The 17,544-nt window shown below is 40.9% G+C and overlaps 1 long non-coding RNA gene across 1 annotated transcript; it reads left to right on the top strand.

Annotated features, from left to right (window-relative positions):
- Window positions 1-10,973: 10,973 nt before the first annotated feature.
- On the top strand, window positions 10,974-17,519 carry LOC111098487. The gene is made up of 3 exons (XR_005368416.1): window positions 10,974-11,068; window positions 16,069-16,154; window positions 17,402-17,519. It is a non-coding gene; the product is annotated as an uncharacterized LOC111098487 (long non-coding RNA).
- Window positions 17,520-17,544: the final 25 nt, after the last annotated feature.

The following is a 17,544-nucleotide window of genomic DNA, read 5'->3' as shown; positions in this document are numbered from 1 at the left end:
CAGCGCAGGGTGTGATCCTGGAGACCCGGGATCGAGTCCTGCGTCGGGCTCCCTGCATGGAGCCTGCTTCTCCCTCTGCCTGTCTCTGCCTCTCTCTCTGTGTATCTCATGAATAAATAAATAAAATCTTAAAAAAAAAAAAACTAAATAGGAAATAGTAACTGCCCTCAAAAAAGGATTTAGCTAAAGCTTTTCAAACTGTAGGTTATGACCTTTTAGAGTTAGGAATCAATCTAGTGCATTTCGACCAACTATCTCAAAATAATAAAATAAAGTAGAACACAACAACAACAAAAAACTCATTGTGTATCACACATAGTAAGGTAAGTATCATTTCCTGAAAGTTTGTTTTAGTTACCTATGTAAGTATGTGAGTACCAGGTCACAATGTCACATTTATTTTATACTGTGGATAACAGTTAAAAGTTTGAAAAAAAAAAGCTTGTTTAGGAAAATACCCATAAGAAATTTTCACGAAATGGTTTATTCTATAAAGATGGCCATAGGCTGGAAACTTTAAATGTTCTAATCCAAATTAACTGCCAAGACTGAATAAATGTCTTATAGAACAGGTAGTCAAGCACCAGCAATGTCCTTCTTTTGAAAACGTTATTTTTCAATAACGTTTCAATAACCTGGGTGGCTCAGCGCGGTTTAGCGCCGCCTTCAGCCCAGAGCCTGATCCTGGAGACGTGGGATCAAGTCCCACGTCAGGCTCCCTGCATGGAGACTGCTTCTCCCTGTGCGTGTGTCTCTCTCTCTCTCTCTCTGTCTCTCATGAGTAAATAAATTAAAAAAAAAAAAAGAGTCTGGTGGGTTTTTTTTTTAAAGAAAAATGTTATCTTTATTTATATTTCCTCTATTAAAATGTTCACCAATCACAATGCTATGTAGTTCCAACCAAATAGTTTTGCCATTAGTTAATACAACATAAAGTGAAATGAATATGATACTTCTCTAACATGTTTGGGACTCAGAAAAAGTGCTTTGGGAATATTATCCTAGTCCTATTATCCTAGATGATATTCAATTAGAAACATTATACTCTGAGTTGATTTGTAAGGGTTACAATTTTCTTCAAAGATGATAAGCCACTTTCATGTTAATCAAGGAGTGCACAGTATCAAAATATTTATATTATGAAATGCTAAATAATTTAAGCAGTCCCAGTGAAAGGTTGAATAGCCAGTCATACCACACTCTTAGACGCTGATTCATTCCAGCTAAACATATCAAAGCTCCATAGAACTTGTTTTCTTTACTTACTTAGATTTTTAACTATGTAAAGCAAATTTTTCCCCCAATCCTAAACAACTTGAAGTCAGAGGACACATATTATTCAGGACTTTGGATGTCAAATGATTATTGTTGAAAGTATTGTTAATATTAATTTATTTTGTATTTTAATTTTACCAAAATATCTTACTCAATATTCCAGATGTACTCAGAGATCTCTATAGAGAGAAAATCTAAGCCCATATGACCTATGCTTTTGTAATACCTAAACAATTAAAACAAGTATTAATGGTAATTATGTTCTTCCAAATATAGACATAGAGCTAAAATACAGAAGAAAAGAGTTTAAAGGTCACTTGACCCTACCCTTTTTAAAGATGGAAAGTGGATCTCAGAGAGTTCAGTAATTTGCACAGGTTATCCAGATAATTTGGGTAGGGCTAGAATGGAACTTGGGTCTTATAATTCCCAGTGGTATTCTTTCTACTATAATGCACACTTATTTTTGGTCTGCTTCCACTTCCACCCTTCTTTTCTCATTCTAAACTTTGTGCAAAACACTTCCTAGGTACTTTAGGGATTTAAAAAGTTAAGACAATCTTTGACACCAAGGTATTTAAACAAGCAAAAAAATATATATAAAAATATAGTCAGAGATTTATGGAGATTTAAGTGTTGTCAAACTATGATAATAATTCAATTCATATAACTCAATTCAAGTTTTGGCAAACTGCTATAATCCAATTCAAACTTCTGAAAAGTTGTTCATGACTACTCCAGACTGAAGTACCATTTCCCTGTGGTAGAAAAGCACTAGATAGGCAACATAAAAGCTGGATTTGTGTTGTGGCTCAACCACTAACTAGATATTTGAAAAATCATTATTAAATTTCCAATTACTGGGCAGCCCTGGTGGCTCAGCGCCACCTTCAGCCCAGGGTGTGATCCTGGAGATGTGGGATGGAGACCCGGAATGGAGACCTGGAATCGAGTTCCAAGTCAGGCTCCTTACATGGAGCCTGCTTCTCCCTCTGCCTGCGCCTTTGCCTCTCTCTCTCTCTCTTTGTCCCTCCTGAATAAATAAATAAAATAAATAAAATCTTTTTAAAAATAAAATAAATAAAATAAATAAATAATAAATAAAATGAATTATAATAAATATTTTTAAAAAATAAATTCTAGATTACTCATTTTTAAATAAGGAAAGGGCACAGGCATAAATTATTGTATTAAGGGTCCCTTTCAGAGCCAAGCAATACTATCTATACCAGCCCATTCCAACTCTATACTTTACACCAAAGCCATCCACTTATGCAGCATGGGGTTACAGATCTATCAACCATGGTTGTGGCGACTGCCCAGGGCTCTCACCTTATGCTTAATTCCTCCTTCTATTTCAGTGCCTCTCTGGCTCCTTTTTCAGGCCATCTTTTACTCCTGGATGACTGAATTTGGTTTCCCTGGTTTTGATCCTCCGTGCTCTCTAAAGGACTTTGTACATATGCTCTGACTCTTCTTATGCCTGGACATGTCAGGAAAATACTCCCACGTCATCTGCCTCTGGTCCCTGGGATCCAAGACTGAGTACATGCCCATTTGCAGGAACACCCAACAGAGACACCATGACCCTTTAGGCAACTTACTAAGATAGGCTTGGGATATTTCTATCATTATTATATTGGTTATTTGACTATTTTATCATTTAACTTTCTGTATGTCATACAGATCTACAATTCCCAAAACTCTTGAGGTTGGATGTATTTCAGAAGTTAGACTTTTTCAGATTTCAAAAGGTAATATAATACATATACCATGTAAAATAATACCACCGTAATTAAAGGATCAATTATTTCTGAAGTGAAACATTAGAATATTCTTCTTGGGGATCCCTGGGTGGCTCAGCGGTTTAGCGTCTGCCTTCCGCCCAGGGCATGATCCTGGAGTCCCTGGATTGAGTCCCACTTCGGGCTCCCTCCATGGAGCCTGCTTCTCCCTCTGCCTGTGTCTCTGCCTCTCTCTCTCTCTCTCTCTCTGTGTGTGTGTATCTCTCATGAATAAATAAATAAAATCTTAAAAAAAAAGAATATTCTTCTTAAGTAGAATAAATGAATACTATAAATTGCTTCACATCACTTCAAGTCACATTTTCCTGCCAAATGAATTAATCTTCAGTTCGATTTTGCTGCCATATATTAGAAAAACATAACAATATACATTTTCTGGGATTTTTCGACTTCATAATTATACATAAAGGATTATAGATGTAATAAATTACGTGGAACTTAGTATGAGGACATATATCACAGGACAGAGATCATGTATTTTAATTCTTCATATTTCTAAAGAAGTGCTGTACACGGAATAAAAATAGTTCATGTTTGTTTGAGGAATTCTTCACTGAGTACATACCATATGCCAAAACTTTACTCAGGAGTTGTGAGGCATTAAAAAAATCTTGCAACACATAGAATCTTACCCTCAAGGGCATTACAGTCTCAAGAGGAACAAAGCATAAAACAAATGTTAAAATACAGGTCTATGTTTAAGTGCCAAAATTATTGATTCAGGCAAGAAGGTGTCAGAAATGGGAGTAGCAAGTTGATATGAGAAAATTGTAATTTACTTTAACAAGATCTGCCAATATCTTGCAACTCTCAAGGCTGACATAACGATTTATAATCTGGAGAGGAAGTAATGTGTAATTTGGTAAGATAATTCTGTTAGTCACGAAAGGTTATACAGAAAATCACTATAATTTTTGCTTTAGACACATGGATTTTCAGGCAATTTCATTTGCCCTGATTCCAGAAATGGATACTCATAGGGATGAGACTTAAAAATGAAAGAGTGTAAAAATGTGGAGAATCAGCACCATACTACGACACAGAAGTAGTATGAGACAAACAAATTCTGTCCAAAAAGGAAATTATTTTTGACAAAATTAAGTTTTACTTCCACTGTCTGTCAATTGGGCCTAATTTGAAAGGAGAGGTAGATTCTTGTCTTCTTGAGCCAAGAACAAATCAGAAAGCAATAAGAGGGATCCCTGGGTGGCTCAGCCGTTTAGTGCCTGCCTTTGGCCCAGGGCGTGATCCTGGAGTCCCAGGATCGATTCCCGCATCGGCTCCCTGCCTTGAGCCTGCTTCTCCTCCCTCTGCCTGTGCCTCTGCCTGTCTCTCTGTGTCTCTCATGAATGAATAAATAAAATCTTTGAAGAAAAAAAAAAGAAAGCAATAAGACACATTCACTCAGATCACACATTATTTAAAAATCACTAACCAATTTTAAAGATACGAGAGATCTAATAACTTGTTGTAGCATATTAAATGTATTATTGTATTGGAACTTGTCTGGCCTCTCTTAAACCAAAATGTTAAATATTCCTTAAAGGTGATAAATAGGAGTATACCTATTTTACAGGTGAAACCTTGAACCTGGTGATATTAAATGGCTAAAGATCAATTACATAATCAGTACATTATAATAAGTTTTAAATACAGGAATCTTAACTCCAACTTCACTAAAATAGCTACTAGCTAACAGTATCCAAACCCAGACAAATCAATGTGAAAATCCATTGCTTTCTCGCCTATATATATAAATAACTGACAGGTAGTTAAGGAAGTAAAAATAATGAGATTGATTTGTTCATAAAAACACTTCCTAAGCCTTACTTGTCCATTCGTTCAACCTCTGGAACCTAAAAAAGAACTAGGAATAAGTTATCAGACAAGAGGTAAAGTCCATTCTGTTCTTTTTTGTCCCACCCCCTACATAATCTTAAAGGAGTAACATTCCAATATGAAACTTATGAGCCAAATGATGATCAGTTGTTTTAGGTAAGACAATTGATTATAACAAAGAAAAATTATCTTTGCATTATGATCCTCTAAAGGAAGCTGAATTCATGATCTGATATCTAGTGAACTGTGAAGTATTTTTAGACTTTTCTCCCTATCAATTGAATAAAGGAAAGGAAACAACGTAGTTGTCTAAATGGGAAGAACAACCTGACAAAGATCATTACTGGCAAAAATGAAAGGAAGCCTATAAGTGATATCAGATGACATCTCCTATGGGGTTATTTTAGTGGTGATATCATCTGACATCTTCTATAGGCTTATTTGGGTGAGTGTGACATTTTCTTAATGAGAAGATTAGGAAGTTGCCCTAAAAGAGCCTTATATAACGTATAAGGCCAAGGAACATATGGATAAAGTGTTGCTGGAGAAGTGTAAATATGACTCTTAAAGTAGTAAATGAAGGTTAAACATTAACAGCTGGTCCAGGGGAAATGAAGAGGAGAAAAAAAAGTAAGCTGTCTGTTTCAGACTGGTATTTCACTAACCAGTAAGTCATCTTTATCTGTTTTCTATTTCAAGTCACCTGGCTGAAATGTATTACATTTCAAAGTTTAAGGAAATAACTGTTAGAAGTTGCTTTCTTTTGTTAAATTATCAAAAAAAAAAAAAAAAACATTTTGGGTTGTGACTTTAAATTTTAGCTGCATGGATTTTTTTTTCTATTTAAGAAAGAAGTATTATTTTAACTGTAAACCTATCACACTACTGTTTTTTTAAGGACTCACAATTTATACTTTTATATATTAAATCTTAGAGTAGAAATGCCATCTACCCCCCCCCACACACACACCACATACACTCATTTCAAAACTATATCACAACTTTGGTTCTGCATTGTCTAGCTCAAAATCCATTTGTTTGGTTCAGGAACACCAAATTTTCCATGCAATTTGAAAATCAAGATAGTAGTGGTTGTTGGTTACTCCAGTTGCATAGCAGAGTTAATTGAATTAAATGTAAGAAGCAAATGTCCCCGAAAAACTGTCTGTATAATACAATTCCAAAGAACCAGCTTGTAATGCTTGTTTTGCAAAGCTATGGAAGCAAAGATATATCTATATCTATCTATATCTATATCTATCTATCATCTATCTATCTATCTATCTATCTATCTATCTATCTATCTATCTATCTATTTATAGATACACCTCCCTGGTACAGTTCTGGTAGTAATGAAGATGTAAAATTACTGCTGTGAAAAGTAAGAATTTTCCACTGAGACCAAATCATGTCTTCCCATTGAGACCCCATCATTCCCAACTTTGGAAGAATAAACAAAGCTAAGAATATTCTTTTACCTCAAATTTTGTTCTGGGGTAAAAAAAAAAATAGTTGCTTATGACTCAGATTTTTAAAAAATTTTTTTTGCCATTAAACCGCTTCATTTTTTCCTAGAGTAAAAAATAAAACAACACTACTATAATAATACAAAATGCTAATCAGTCCTCTACCTCTGAAAAAATATACAATGGTATTGTTTACATCTCTTTTTATTTCTGGTCTGGAGAAAAAGTGGTATGTTTTTTGGTAAATGAATTCTATTAGTTATAAAAGGTTATACTAAAAATTCCTACATATTTTGCTCTAGATATATGGCTTACATTAAAAGTTGCAGTAAATATAATGCTAAATGCTGATTTGATATTATGAAGTAAAAAATTGTAGACTATCCCTAATCAAAATTATTATGACCAATATTGAGCATGCAACTTATTTTGCTAGGGCAAATTTATATCTTATTTATAACATAATCAAGTTATATAAATTCATATTAGATAGTACATGTAGACAGTTTTGCTTTATTCACTTAGCTAATGTTAATGGAATACTATGCTAGGTACGGTGTCCCTACCCACAAGAAGTTTACGGTCTAGGAGGCAAAATAAAAACAAGGTTTTTATTAGGTGAAAAGCTAGGTAAGGTGTCCGTACCCACAAAAAGTTTATAGTCTAGGAGGCAAAATAAAAAGTACATAAATAAGAAGCAACTGAAATAGATGAATGCTGAAAATAAGAGATGCACAAAGCGCCACATACAGGTGGGAGAAATCAGAGGACTTCACAGAGGATACAGCATTTGAGTCAGCCTTTGAAGTGTGGGTAGAATTTCCAAAGAGATGAGGTGGAGGAGACTTTGAGCATTATTTATTTTCATGTACTTATTATACCTACTAAATTCCAAACATGTAAGGTATATAATACACTTATTAACAAGATGAATAAACATTTTCTGCACTCATGGAACCTATACTCCAGTGGGATAAGTATTCCAAATAATAAACAAAATAATATTTTAACTTATTTAAAATCAACAAAACACAAAAGTAGTGGGAGAGGTATTGGAAAATTATGCCTATTTAATATATAGGGTACTTCTGTGTTGATTAATCCAAATGTTTGAATCTGAAATTTTGCTACATTTCAATGACTCACACCCTTATTTTAACTTTACTGAAGTAAAATATATCATCCAATAATATAGACTGAGTAATTTGAGAGAAACTTTGATTAGGAATTTAAAAACACATGTTTTGGGAGGCCTAGGTGGCTCAGTGGTTGAGCATCAACCTTTGGCTCATGGTGTGATCCCTTGGTTCCAGGATCAAGTCCCCTACCCGGCTCCCTGCATGGAGCCTACTTCTCCCTCTGTCTGTGTCTCTGACTCTCTCTCTTTGTGTTTCTCATGGATAAATAAATAAAATCTTTTTTTTTAAATAAATAAAATCTTTTTAAAAATTAGTCTAATATGTGGAAGAATTAATTTCCAAACAATGCTTCCATTTAAAAAAAGCTATCATCTTATGGTAGTGTGATTTGGAAGTGATGCTATTCTAACAGGTAACTATTTTGGGACCTCAGGATATTAAAGTTAAATAAAACTCCCGGGCAGCCCGGGTGGCCCAGTGGTTTAGCGCCAATTTCTACTCGGGGTGTAATCCCGGGATCGAGTCCCAACGTCAGGCTCCCTACATGGAGCCTGCTTCTCCCTCTGCCTCTCTCTAATAAATAAATAAATAAATAAATAAATAAATAAATAAATAAAATCTTAAAAACAAAAAACAAAAAAAACTGGCATGAATTTTTGGTAAGAAGAATTTATGGTGTAAGCCGGTGCTAATTGTAGCTGGCTAGACAGTCCTTCACAGTGTTGCTCAAATACGGTGCTTCAATATCATGTGCAATTTCTGATTCTAACTCTTTGAACAGGTTAACCCAAAATAGATATAAAGTAAACCCTGGTTAAATAAAATAGAATTTAGGGGTAGGGGGGTTGGTAAAGATGTTAGGTAGTAAAATTACGTAGGAAATTAGATATGCAATAATCACATGCCTTACACTTACGTAGCATTTTGTAACTTATACCATATTTATTAACTTATGCATTATGTAACTTTAAGCTATATTTATCTCATTTAATTCTCACAATAAACTTTCTGATGTAGATACCATTTTGTTGGTTTTATAATTGGGGAAACAGGTTCACAGTGGTGGCCTCAAGTTCATGTAGCTAGATTGTAGCAGAGTTAGGACTCAAACCCTAGATACTGGTAGGCATTTCTTTTTAAATATATTTACCTTTTAAATGGCACATTTTAAACATCTGTTTTTATTTTGTAATTTTTATTATTTTTAAAAGATTTATTTATTCATGAGAGACACACACACAGAGAGGCAGAGACACAGGCAGTGGGAGAAGCAGGCTCCATGCAGGGAACTAGAGGTGGGACTCGATCCTGGAACCAAGGGATCACGGCCTGAGCCAAAGGCAGAAGCGTAACTGCTGAGCCACCCAAGCGTCCTCGTATTAGACTAATTACCAACAGGATAAAATGCCTCTTTATATGCCATGCATTTTAGTAATTTGTACTTATAACCACTCCTGAATGATTTCCAAAATGACAAATCAATTTGCAAAACCAAAGTCCAGGAGTGACAGCTTATACTAGGAGGCCTATCTCTCCAAAGTAGACCTCCTAGAGGCTGAGAATACATATAAAATGGAGGCAGCACCATTTGATCCTTTCATAGATCCACCATTTATACAGAACTCAAGAGTACATCATTGGCCATATATACCATGGGTTCAAGCATTACCCCCCCCCCCCCCCCCCCCCCCCCGTTATTTCTAATCAGTTTTCATAAGATTACTCACTGGTATGAGTTAGTCCTACACTTAAGCAGGACAATACATTAAATAATACATTTCATTTTTTGCATAACTGCTCCAGTTGCAGTAGATTCACTAATGATTCACAGAGCACTAAATACAAATATAGGATTTTTATAGTTTGATAAAGGCATCACAAACACAATTTTTAAAGATTTTATTTATTGATTCATGAGAGGTGTAGAGAGAGGCAGAGACACAGGCAGAGGGAGAAGCAGGCTCCCTGCAGGGAACCTGATGCGAGATTCGAATCCAGAACTCTGGGATCAAGCCCTGAGCCGAAGGCAGATGCTCAACCCCTGAGCCACCCAGGTGCCCCACAAACAAAATATTGTTATAATTATACTGTAATTTCAATTATATCTTGGAATTGCCTCTTGTTCCTGTTACTGATGTGATCTTTCAGAGAGCAATAAGCAGAAAGAGTCTTATATAAACCTTCATTTCAGTAAAGGGATTTGAACCCAACCCTTTAAATACTGTAGGATCTTTAACAAATGGCAGTGATAGGCGAGTCCTTTATGGTCAAGAATTAGAATATTTGCCTTACATTCCCCTCCCCCCGTTTTTTTGGCTGGGTGCAATATAGTTTATTGATGGTACAGGACAAGGTAGGGCTCCCCAAGCCCCTTACATCTTCCTTTTAAAACGGTCATGGAACCTGAAAATTTAAGACTTCACACTTTTCAATCCCTTTCGCTGACATTTCCTCCTTCTGGCTAACCTCTGTCTCTCATATTAAAAAGAGGAAGGAGGTGGAGAAGGAGGTCTGAATCGGCCACTGAACCAAGGGGCCCCGTCCTAGGACGCGAAGGCGCCGGTCCTAAAACCCGTGCCCTGTTTTAATTCGTCCGCACAGCGCCTCCTGCCGGGCCAGAGAAGGCGGCGCGCGGCGGGTGCGCTCGGCGCGGGGCAGGGCGGCCGCGGGCACCGGGCCGCTCCCTCCCGGCTGCCCTCCTCCCGCGGCGGGACGGGACGCGAGGCGGGACGACGCCAGCCGCCTGGGACGCCCGGGGCGGCGAGCCCGCGCCCGACGAAGGGACGACGGCCGCCTCCTCACTAGGCCGAGAGCAGCCCCCCGCCGCCCCGCGCGCCCGCCCGGCCGCCTCCCTGCGCCCCCGGCTCCCGCGCGGTCGCGGAGGCCCCAGCCCCGGGGTGGGTCGCAGGCCTGCCTCCGCGTGCGCCGCCGTCGACGTCCGGGGCCGGCTTGCGTCTGCTTTCCCGCCGGCGCGGCCGGTCCCGGCCCTTCGGAGCCCCGCCCCTCGTGCGCCCGACGGCTACGGCGCCAGAAGCGGCGCGAGCGAGCCTAGCCCGGGGCACGACGGCTCCGGGCGCCGTCCAGGCAGGGCCGCCCGCGGGGCGCAGCCCCTTCCCGAGGCCCACGGCGTCCGGAGCCAGGGCGCGGGGGAGGGCCCGGGCCGCAGGGTGGGGGCGCGAGGCCGCCGGGTCTCCGGGCCGAGGGGCCGGGAGGCCGCCGGGGCCGCGTTGGGGGCTGCGGGACGCCACTAGGCCCCGGCCGCCCCCGCCCCCGCGCCGCGCCCCCGCGCCCGCCCCCGCGCAGTCTCCCCGCTCGGACCCACGGCTCCGCCGCCCTCCTCCGTCTCGCGCCCCGGCCCCGGCCCCGGCCCCGGCCCCGGCCCCGGCCCCTGCTTGAGCCCATCCGGCGGCTCGGCACCGCAGAACCTCGCGGCTTCCTGGCCCCTGTGGAAATGAGCTGCCTCTAGGTAGGAGGCTAATTTCATCTGTAAAAAAAAAAGAACCTACGGCACCTCCTACAGTTGCTGGTAGACAAAGGGCGCCGCGTGAGTATCGACGTCGCAGGAGGGAAGGGGACGGTTCCCCCGCCAGGGCCCGGCCGGCAGCTGCGCCCTCGCGGCCCGGGCACCGCCTGGTTCCCGAGACCCCGCGGCCGGGCTGCGGCTCCTGCGTGGCGACGGGCCGGGCCGGGCCGGGGCAGGCCGCAGGGGCCGAGGCCCAAGACGCCGCAGCCACGACAGCGGCCCCGAGCTGTGGCCCGAGGCGGGAGAGGCCGGGCCGGCTCGCGCGGGCGGGCGGGCGGGCGGGCGGGAGCGGGGCGCGCCCCGGTGACTGAGCCGGCCGGGGCCCCGCGGACGCGGCCCGGCCTCCCCCCGCCGCAGCCCCCCGGAGGGGAGACCCGAGCGGGGCGGCGGCCGTGTCGACCCGAGGCCTGAGGGCCCGAGGGCCTCGGCGACCTTTCTCAGCCCCGGGGGCGAGCGTCGCCGGCGGCTTCTCGGCGCGCTGTCGGGTGCTGACCTCGGGTGAAAACCGTCCGCGATACACGTGCAGCACACACATGAACATACGTGACACGTGACCTCTCACCCATGACCGGAGATTGCACAAGCAGAGACGGGTTAGCCGTGGGCGCCAGCGGAGAGCGTCTGCAGGAAGGAGACCCCGAGACTGACCGAGGGAGCCCAGGAGGGCCAAGGCCACGCGACTGGCCCGGGCTCCGGCGAGGTCAGACTCCCGCCGTCCCCTCCCTCGTGCCAACGTTTACTACATCAAGTTGTGGAGTCAGCTGTAGGATACGGGTGGGGTTTTTCAACCTAGAGAATCTCCCCCCACAAAGAGGCTTTTAAAAAAATCTGATTAGCTTTTCAGTCCGTTGGTTTTGCTTTTCTTCTTTTTAACCCTTTTTATCCCTATTACATTCAGAGAAGGAAAGTTGGGGAACAGCTTAAATTTAAAAAGGAGAAAACATTCAGAGAAGTCTGGAAAAAAATGGAGAAAGAGAAAGATCAATTACTGTAATTTTTTAAAAAGTACCCAATTTCCCCAATGAAAATAAAACTAAACAGATCCTTTTGGAGCTCAGCCTCTGGTTCAGGTTTACAAAGGAACACTGAAGCTCAGGTTTGTAGAGGGCAGGGTGTATACTGGCTTCACAGGTCATATATTGGCTTTACAGGTCTCTCACCTCCTTAGGCTGCTAAATGGGATATTCTACATCTTAACTGTTTGTTTCATCAGGTACATCTAAAAGCTATTGTGTCTTACTCTTCCAAGTATGAGTGGTGGAACCTGGTCAAAAGTAAAATGGAGAAGAAAAAGAAAGAAAAGGGGAAAAAAGGCAGAAAGAAAGGAAAGAAAGGAGAAAGAAACAAAGAAGAAAGAAAAAGAAAAAATGTAAAATGAGTGCAGAACAGTGAAATGTAGTTTAAGGCATATCCAATTACATGCCACCTTAACTTAAAGCCTTGCCTTTGGGTTCTTAGGTTTACACACAGCACATCCAAGGGTTAAAAAACTCTCTTCTTGAATTTACTCCTTCCTTAATAAACAGTCTGTATCTGTTATGAGCCAGGCACTAAGGGTTGGGTGCTAAGGATGCTGTATTGAACAAACTTTGGGGGCCAGTTTACAGGCTAGTGAGAAAAATGGGTAATATGAAACGTACTGTTACATATTGATACATGGGTATCAGGCGAGTATTAAGAAAAAACATCAGGGGCAGCCCGGGTGGCTCAGCCGTTTGGGGCCGTTTGGGGCGACCTTCAGCCCAGGGTGTGATCCTGGAGACCTGGGATGCTCCCATGTCAGGCTCCCTGCATGGGGCCTGCTTCTCTCTCTGCCTATGTCTCTGCCTCTCTCTCTCTCTCTCTCTCTCTCTCTCTCTGTGTGTGTCTCATGAATAAATAAATAAAATCTTTAAAAAAACAAAACAAAACCACCAGAGTCAAGATCAAGGACATGCTCTCCAGAGGAGTGCCCCTTAAACTGAACTTTAGGGAAGGAGTGGAAAGGGGCAGTCAGGCAAGGGGGTGGGGTAGAGGCAAAGGGTAAACATTCAGAGGACATGCCTGAAGGCAGGAGGCTAGGAATAGCTTCCCTTAGAGAAGTTCAAGTAGTCTTTTAAAAGAAACCAAATGGCAAAAATGAAAAATAAGGAATATTGGGAAATATAGCCAAAGAAGCAGGCAGAGGCTGTATCTTGAAAAACTTTATGGGCTGAACTTGCACTTTATCCTGAAAGCGAGGAGGCTCTTAAAATATTTTAAGTGGGAAATAAATGATAAAATTTGCATTATAGAAAGATTTTTTTTTTATAACCAGAATGTTGAGGATACAGAGGAAGGTTGGGTAAATTGTAGGGAAACCTGTTAGGAGACTATTGCAGGAATGCCTGATAGAAGTGATGAGAGTCTGAATTTAGACAATGATAGTTGCTGTAAAATGAAATAGAGGGAGCATGAGGGAGAGGGAGGGAGCGATATAAGAGATAATAAAAAGGGTACTTGAAAGAGCCTGATGACTAATTGAGTGAGAGGGATGAGTGAGAAATGAGGAGTAGAGAAAGATTCCCAGGCTTCTAGCTTAGGTGTCTAGAGACTTGATGATGCCACCTACTGAGAGAGAAGCCAGGATTGGAACAGAAAGATGGTGTGATCAGTTTTGGATATGTTGATTTTGTTACGTGTGTGAGATGTCCAGGGAGAGATGTCAGATGAATGGATATCTGGGTCTGGAGTTACATACTGATCCGTGCTGAGGGTAGAGATTTAGAAGTCATCAGCATAAAAATAGTAGCTGAAACCCCGGGTGGGGGAAGTTACTCAAGAGAAATGCTTAGTTAAAAAACAAATTTAGGAAACACCAATTTAGCAGGCCATCAGAAGAAGAGAAAACCTTGAAGGATACTAAGAAGGAATGGCCAGAAAGACAGAAGGAAGACATAACAATAAGCATCATTTGGGGGATACCTATCATCTTCTAATCAATGGCCTGGGATCTTTGTATACGTCATTTCATTGAATCCTTACAACAACCCTAGAAGGCAGATGTTTTCAAACAGGAAAACTCAATTTCTGAGAAGTAATTTGACTGGAGTATGTTTAGCTTCTGGAGTCCAATGAAATGTAGATTGAAATCCCACCTCTCAATAGCTATGGGATGTGTGCAAATACATAATCTCTCAGACTCTTGATGTCTTCATCTACAAAATAGAACTAAAATGGAACCTTCCTCTGAGGATTATTGTGAAGATCAGATGAGATAGCATATGAAAAATGCCTGGCACAAAGTGAGTGCTCAATACCTGATTGCTATTATCCTTATAAATAACTATCACCACATATTGCTATATTGAATAGCTACTGTCTCTTCTTTAGTTCTTTGGCCCAAACACGGACTCCAAATTCTCACCTAATGTCTGTAGTACACAATGGGGACCTGACCCAGGTTAATGTATTATGAGACGCCCTTCTAAAGATTTGGGCATAGCCAGATGGGCATGAACACAGCAAGAAAAAGCTAGATAAACTAAATCACTTCATTTTAGGATCTCCTACAGAGAGGTAGTCCCTTCCTATCTAACCCCTTGGGGAAACCATCTTTCCCAAACCACCAGGGAGCATTGTCAAACAATCAATATACTACAAAGTTCAGAAAGAGTGTGATCCCACAGGGAGTCAAGAGTTCTCACTGACGTCCAAGACCCAAATTCCAAGAGACCTTGTTACCTGTCTGAGGAACTGCCCCTTCCAGATGATTGGTATGGGGGACGCACTTTCTTTAGAGTGGGAGTATGACCTTACACTATGGCCTCAACACTGTGGCCTTACTAGTACACAACAAAATAAGCCCAACGTTCATATAAAAGTTACACGTTTTTCATAATTCTTAGAAAAGGTGAGACTTTTTATATGAATTCCTCTTAATCTTTCATGACACTTAGGCCATCTTCTACTCAAAAGTCACTCTGAGAAGTGAGTTTGGATAAAGCCAGAAATTTACTGTAGTCCAAATTCAACAAAAAGACATATAGCAAAAGGGACCTACCAGACTGAAAGTAAGAGAAAGCTTTTGTCAGTACAATTGAGAAAGAATCACAAATTTATGTTTTCAAAATTAAAAGATGTAAGTAGATACAGAAATGAATAAATTATTGGTTAGTGTTCACTCATGTGTTTTTAATCCTGTAATATGATTAGGTATTTCAAAGTATAGAAACTTTTGATCATGGCTTTAGTACAATTCATAATGGCAGTTCTTTTATTTGTTTCTTCACACTTGTTTCAAGGAATGTAGAGACATATTCTGCCCTAGGGCTCTAGTTGGTTTACCTCTAAGGTGAGGATCCTATGCAGATTTTTCAAGGGCTAGGGAAAGAGCTTTAGTAAGCAAGAGACTCCAAGTTGTGGCCCTATTTGCCCATTCTAAAAGCCATAGCCAATAACCACTTTTATGATAATAGTTACCTGCAAAACTTAGAAAAGCTAAAATGTATTTTATTGACCCACAGTATTCATTTTTCATGGGAAATTATCCTCTTTAGGTTAAGAATTTTAACATCTGTCAGGACAACCGTATATCTCCCCCTTAAAACAACAAAAAGAGTGTGGTCAGGGCCACATGGGAAATGCCAGGTTATACTTTCTTAATCAGGTCTCTTTACTCCTGGGTTTATCAGAGATGTTAACTGTTAACATGCTTTGTGAAGTTTCAGATGTATTTGACTACAAAATCTTTTTGGTCACAGAGGGTCTAAAGAGACTTTTGTGTCACAGATCACAGATTATGCTTTGAAGAAAACTATTATTTGCCACTTCCATCTGACCATTACTGGGATAGCATACTTCCATTGGAGAAGGTCATTTGAATGTTCTCTCCTCATTGAAATCACATTCACCTCCACCAGGGAGTCTTCCTTATCTCCTCCCTCCCCCCCTCACTGACAAGGGAATCTTCTATGTACTGCTACAGAAGTCAACACATATCTGGATCATAACATATTTATTTCTTTTTTAATGTTTTTTTTCCTTATTTGTCTCTTATATAGTTTAATACAGTGCCTAACTCAAGAAGATAACCAAATATTTGTTGGATGGCAATTCAATGAGTGAGAAGTGTTGGGGAAAAAAAAAGGTAAATTCAATCAGAGTAATTTCTTTGTTGCAGATATGCCTTAGGCTTCCTCATAGGACCTCAGGTTGTAGAAAGATAAAAAGGACTCCCCACCCCACCCCACCATTGACACACCCACTAGGCAAACACCTATTCCATATTCTTTTGTCCAGGCAACCTTAATCATTACCAAGAGCTCCTGTGAGTGGAACCATAGCTATATAATTCTATTGGATTGTTTCCATAAGGTTTTAGCTCAAGAAAGAAAACATGACTAGGGAAAGGAATCCTTAATTATGTCTTAAAATATGATCAAAAGCAACATTTAAGAAAAGTGTTTCCAGGGAAGAGCTGAGGATGACACCGGTTTATAGTAATTCATTTGCCCAAACCTCAGAGCATGTGATCAAAGCTGATATACATTATCTCAGGCTAGGAACCAGAGTGACTCATTTTTTTTTCTTACTTTTTTTTTTTTAAGTTTTTTTTTTAACTTAAGTTTTATTTTTTATTTTTTTTTAAGATTTTATTTATTTATGATAGACACACACAGAGAGAGAGGCAGAGACACAGGAGGAGGGAGAAGCAGGCTCCATGCCAGGAGCCCGACGCGGGACTCGATCTCGGGACTCCAGGATCACGCCCTGGGCCAAAGGCAGGCGCCAAACCGCTGAGCCATCCAGGGATCCCCTTTTTTAAGTTTTTATTCAGATGAATAAATATATGAGGAAGAGCCAAACCTGAGCCAGCCAGGTGCAGACTCTGAGAGTCCTGCTGCTTGATCTGTAATAATATCCCCCCCCCCACACACACACACACACACTTTTTTAATGAAGAAGCTGTGGCCTTTGGCACCTTGAAATACTATCATGAAATTCAGGTCCTTTTGAATCAACATAGGTATATAGCATGTTAAAACTTGCATGAGAGGACAATGAAACCTCCTCATTAAATGTGGAGGAGGTTGCAAACAGAGTAGTTATTAGGCAAATCAGTGTGATACAAGTACTCCTGACAACCTGTGTGCTCAGTGCCGGGATCATTCAGTTAATCTGGACCAGGGATAGAGAAGATTCATACAACCTGTGTGCTCAGTGCTGGGATCATTCAGTTAATCTGGACCAGGGATAGAGAAGCTTCAGCTCTAACCAGTTAATCCTCCTTCCTACCATACCACCAGAGGAGGAAATAAAACTATAAAGTTTATAATTCCTTTTCCCTTCTCCCATAAGGTGTGCTAACATTGATTCATTGATAATTGTTGGCAGGTCTCCCAGGAAGACTGAAAATCTGCTAAATTTACTGGCATATTTGGATGAAAGAGATGAAAACTTCCTAGTGTAGAATCTGGATAAAGAAATAATAAATAGTGTATTTTTCTGAGGACCTGTTGGTGTGGTGACACTATTCC

Source organism: Canis lupus, chromosome 13 (assembly GCF_011100685.1).
Source record: "Canis lupus familiaris isolate Mischka breed German Shepherd chromosome 13, alternate assembly UU_Cfam_GSD_1.0, whole genome shotgun sequence".
NCBI lineage: Eukaryota > Metazoa > Chordata > Mammalia > Carnivora > Canidae > Canis > Canis lupus.
Note: the sequence above shows the minus strand (reverse complement) of the source record. Positions and strands in the feature narration are given on the sequence as shown.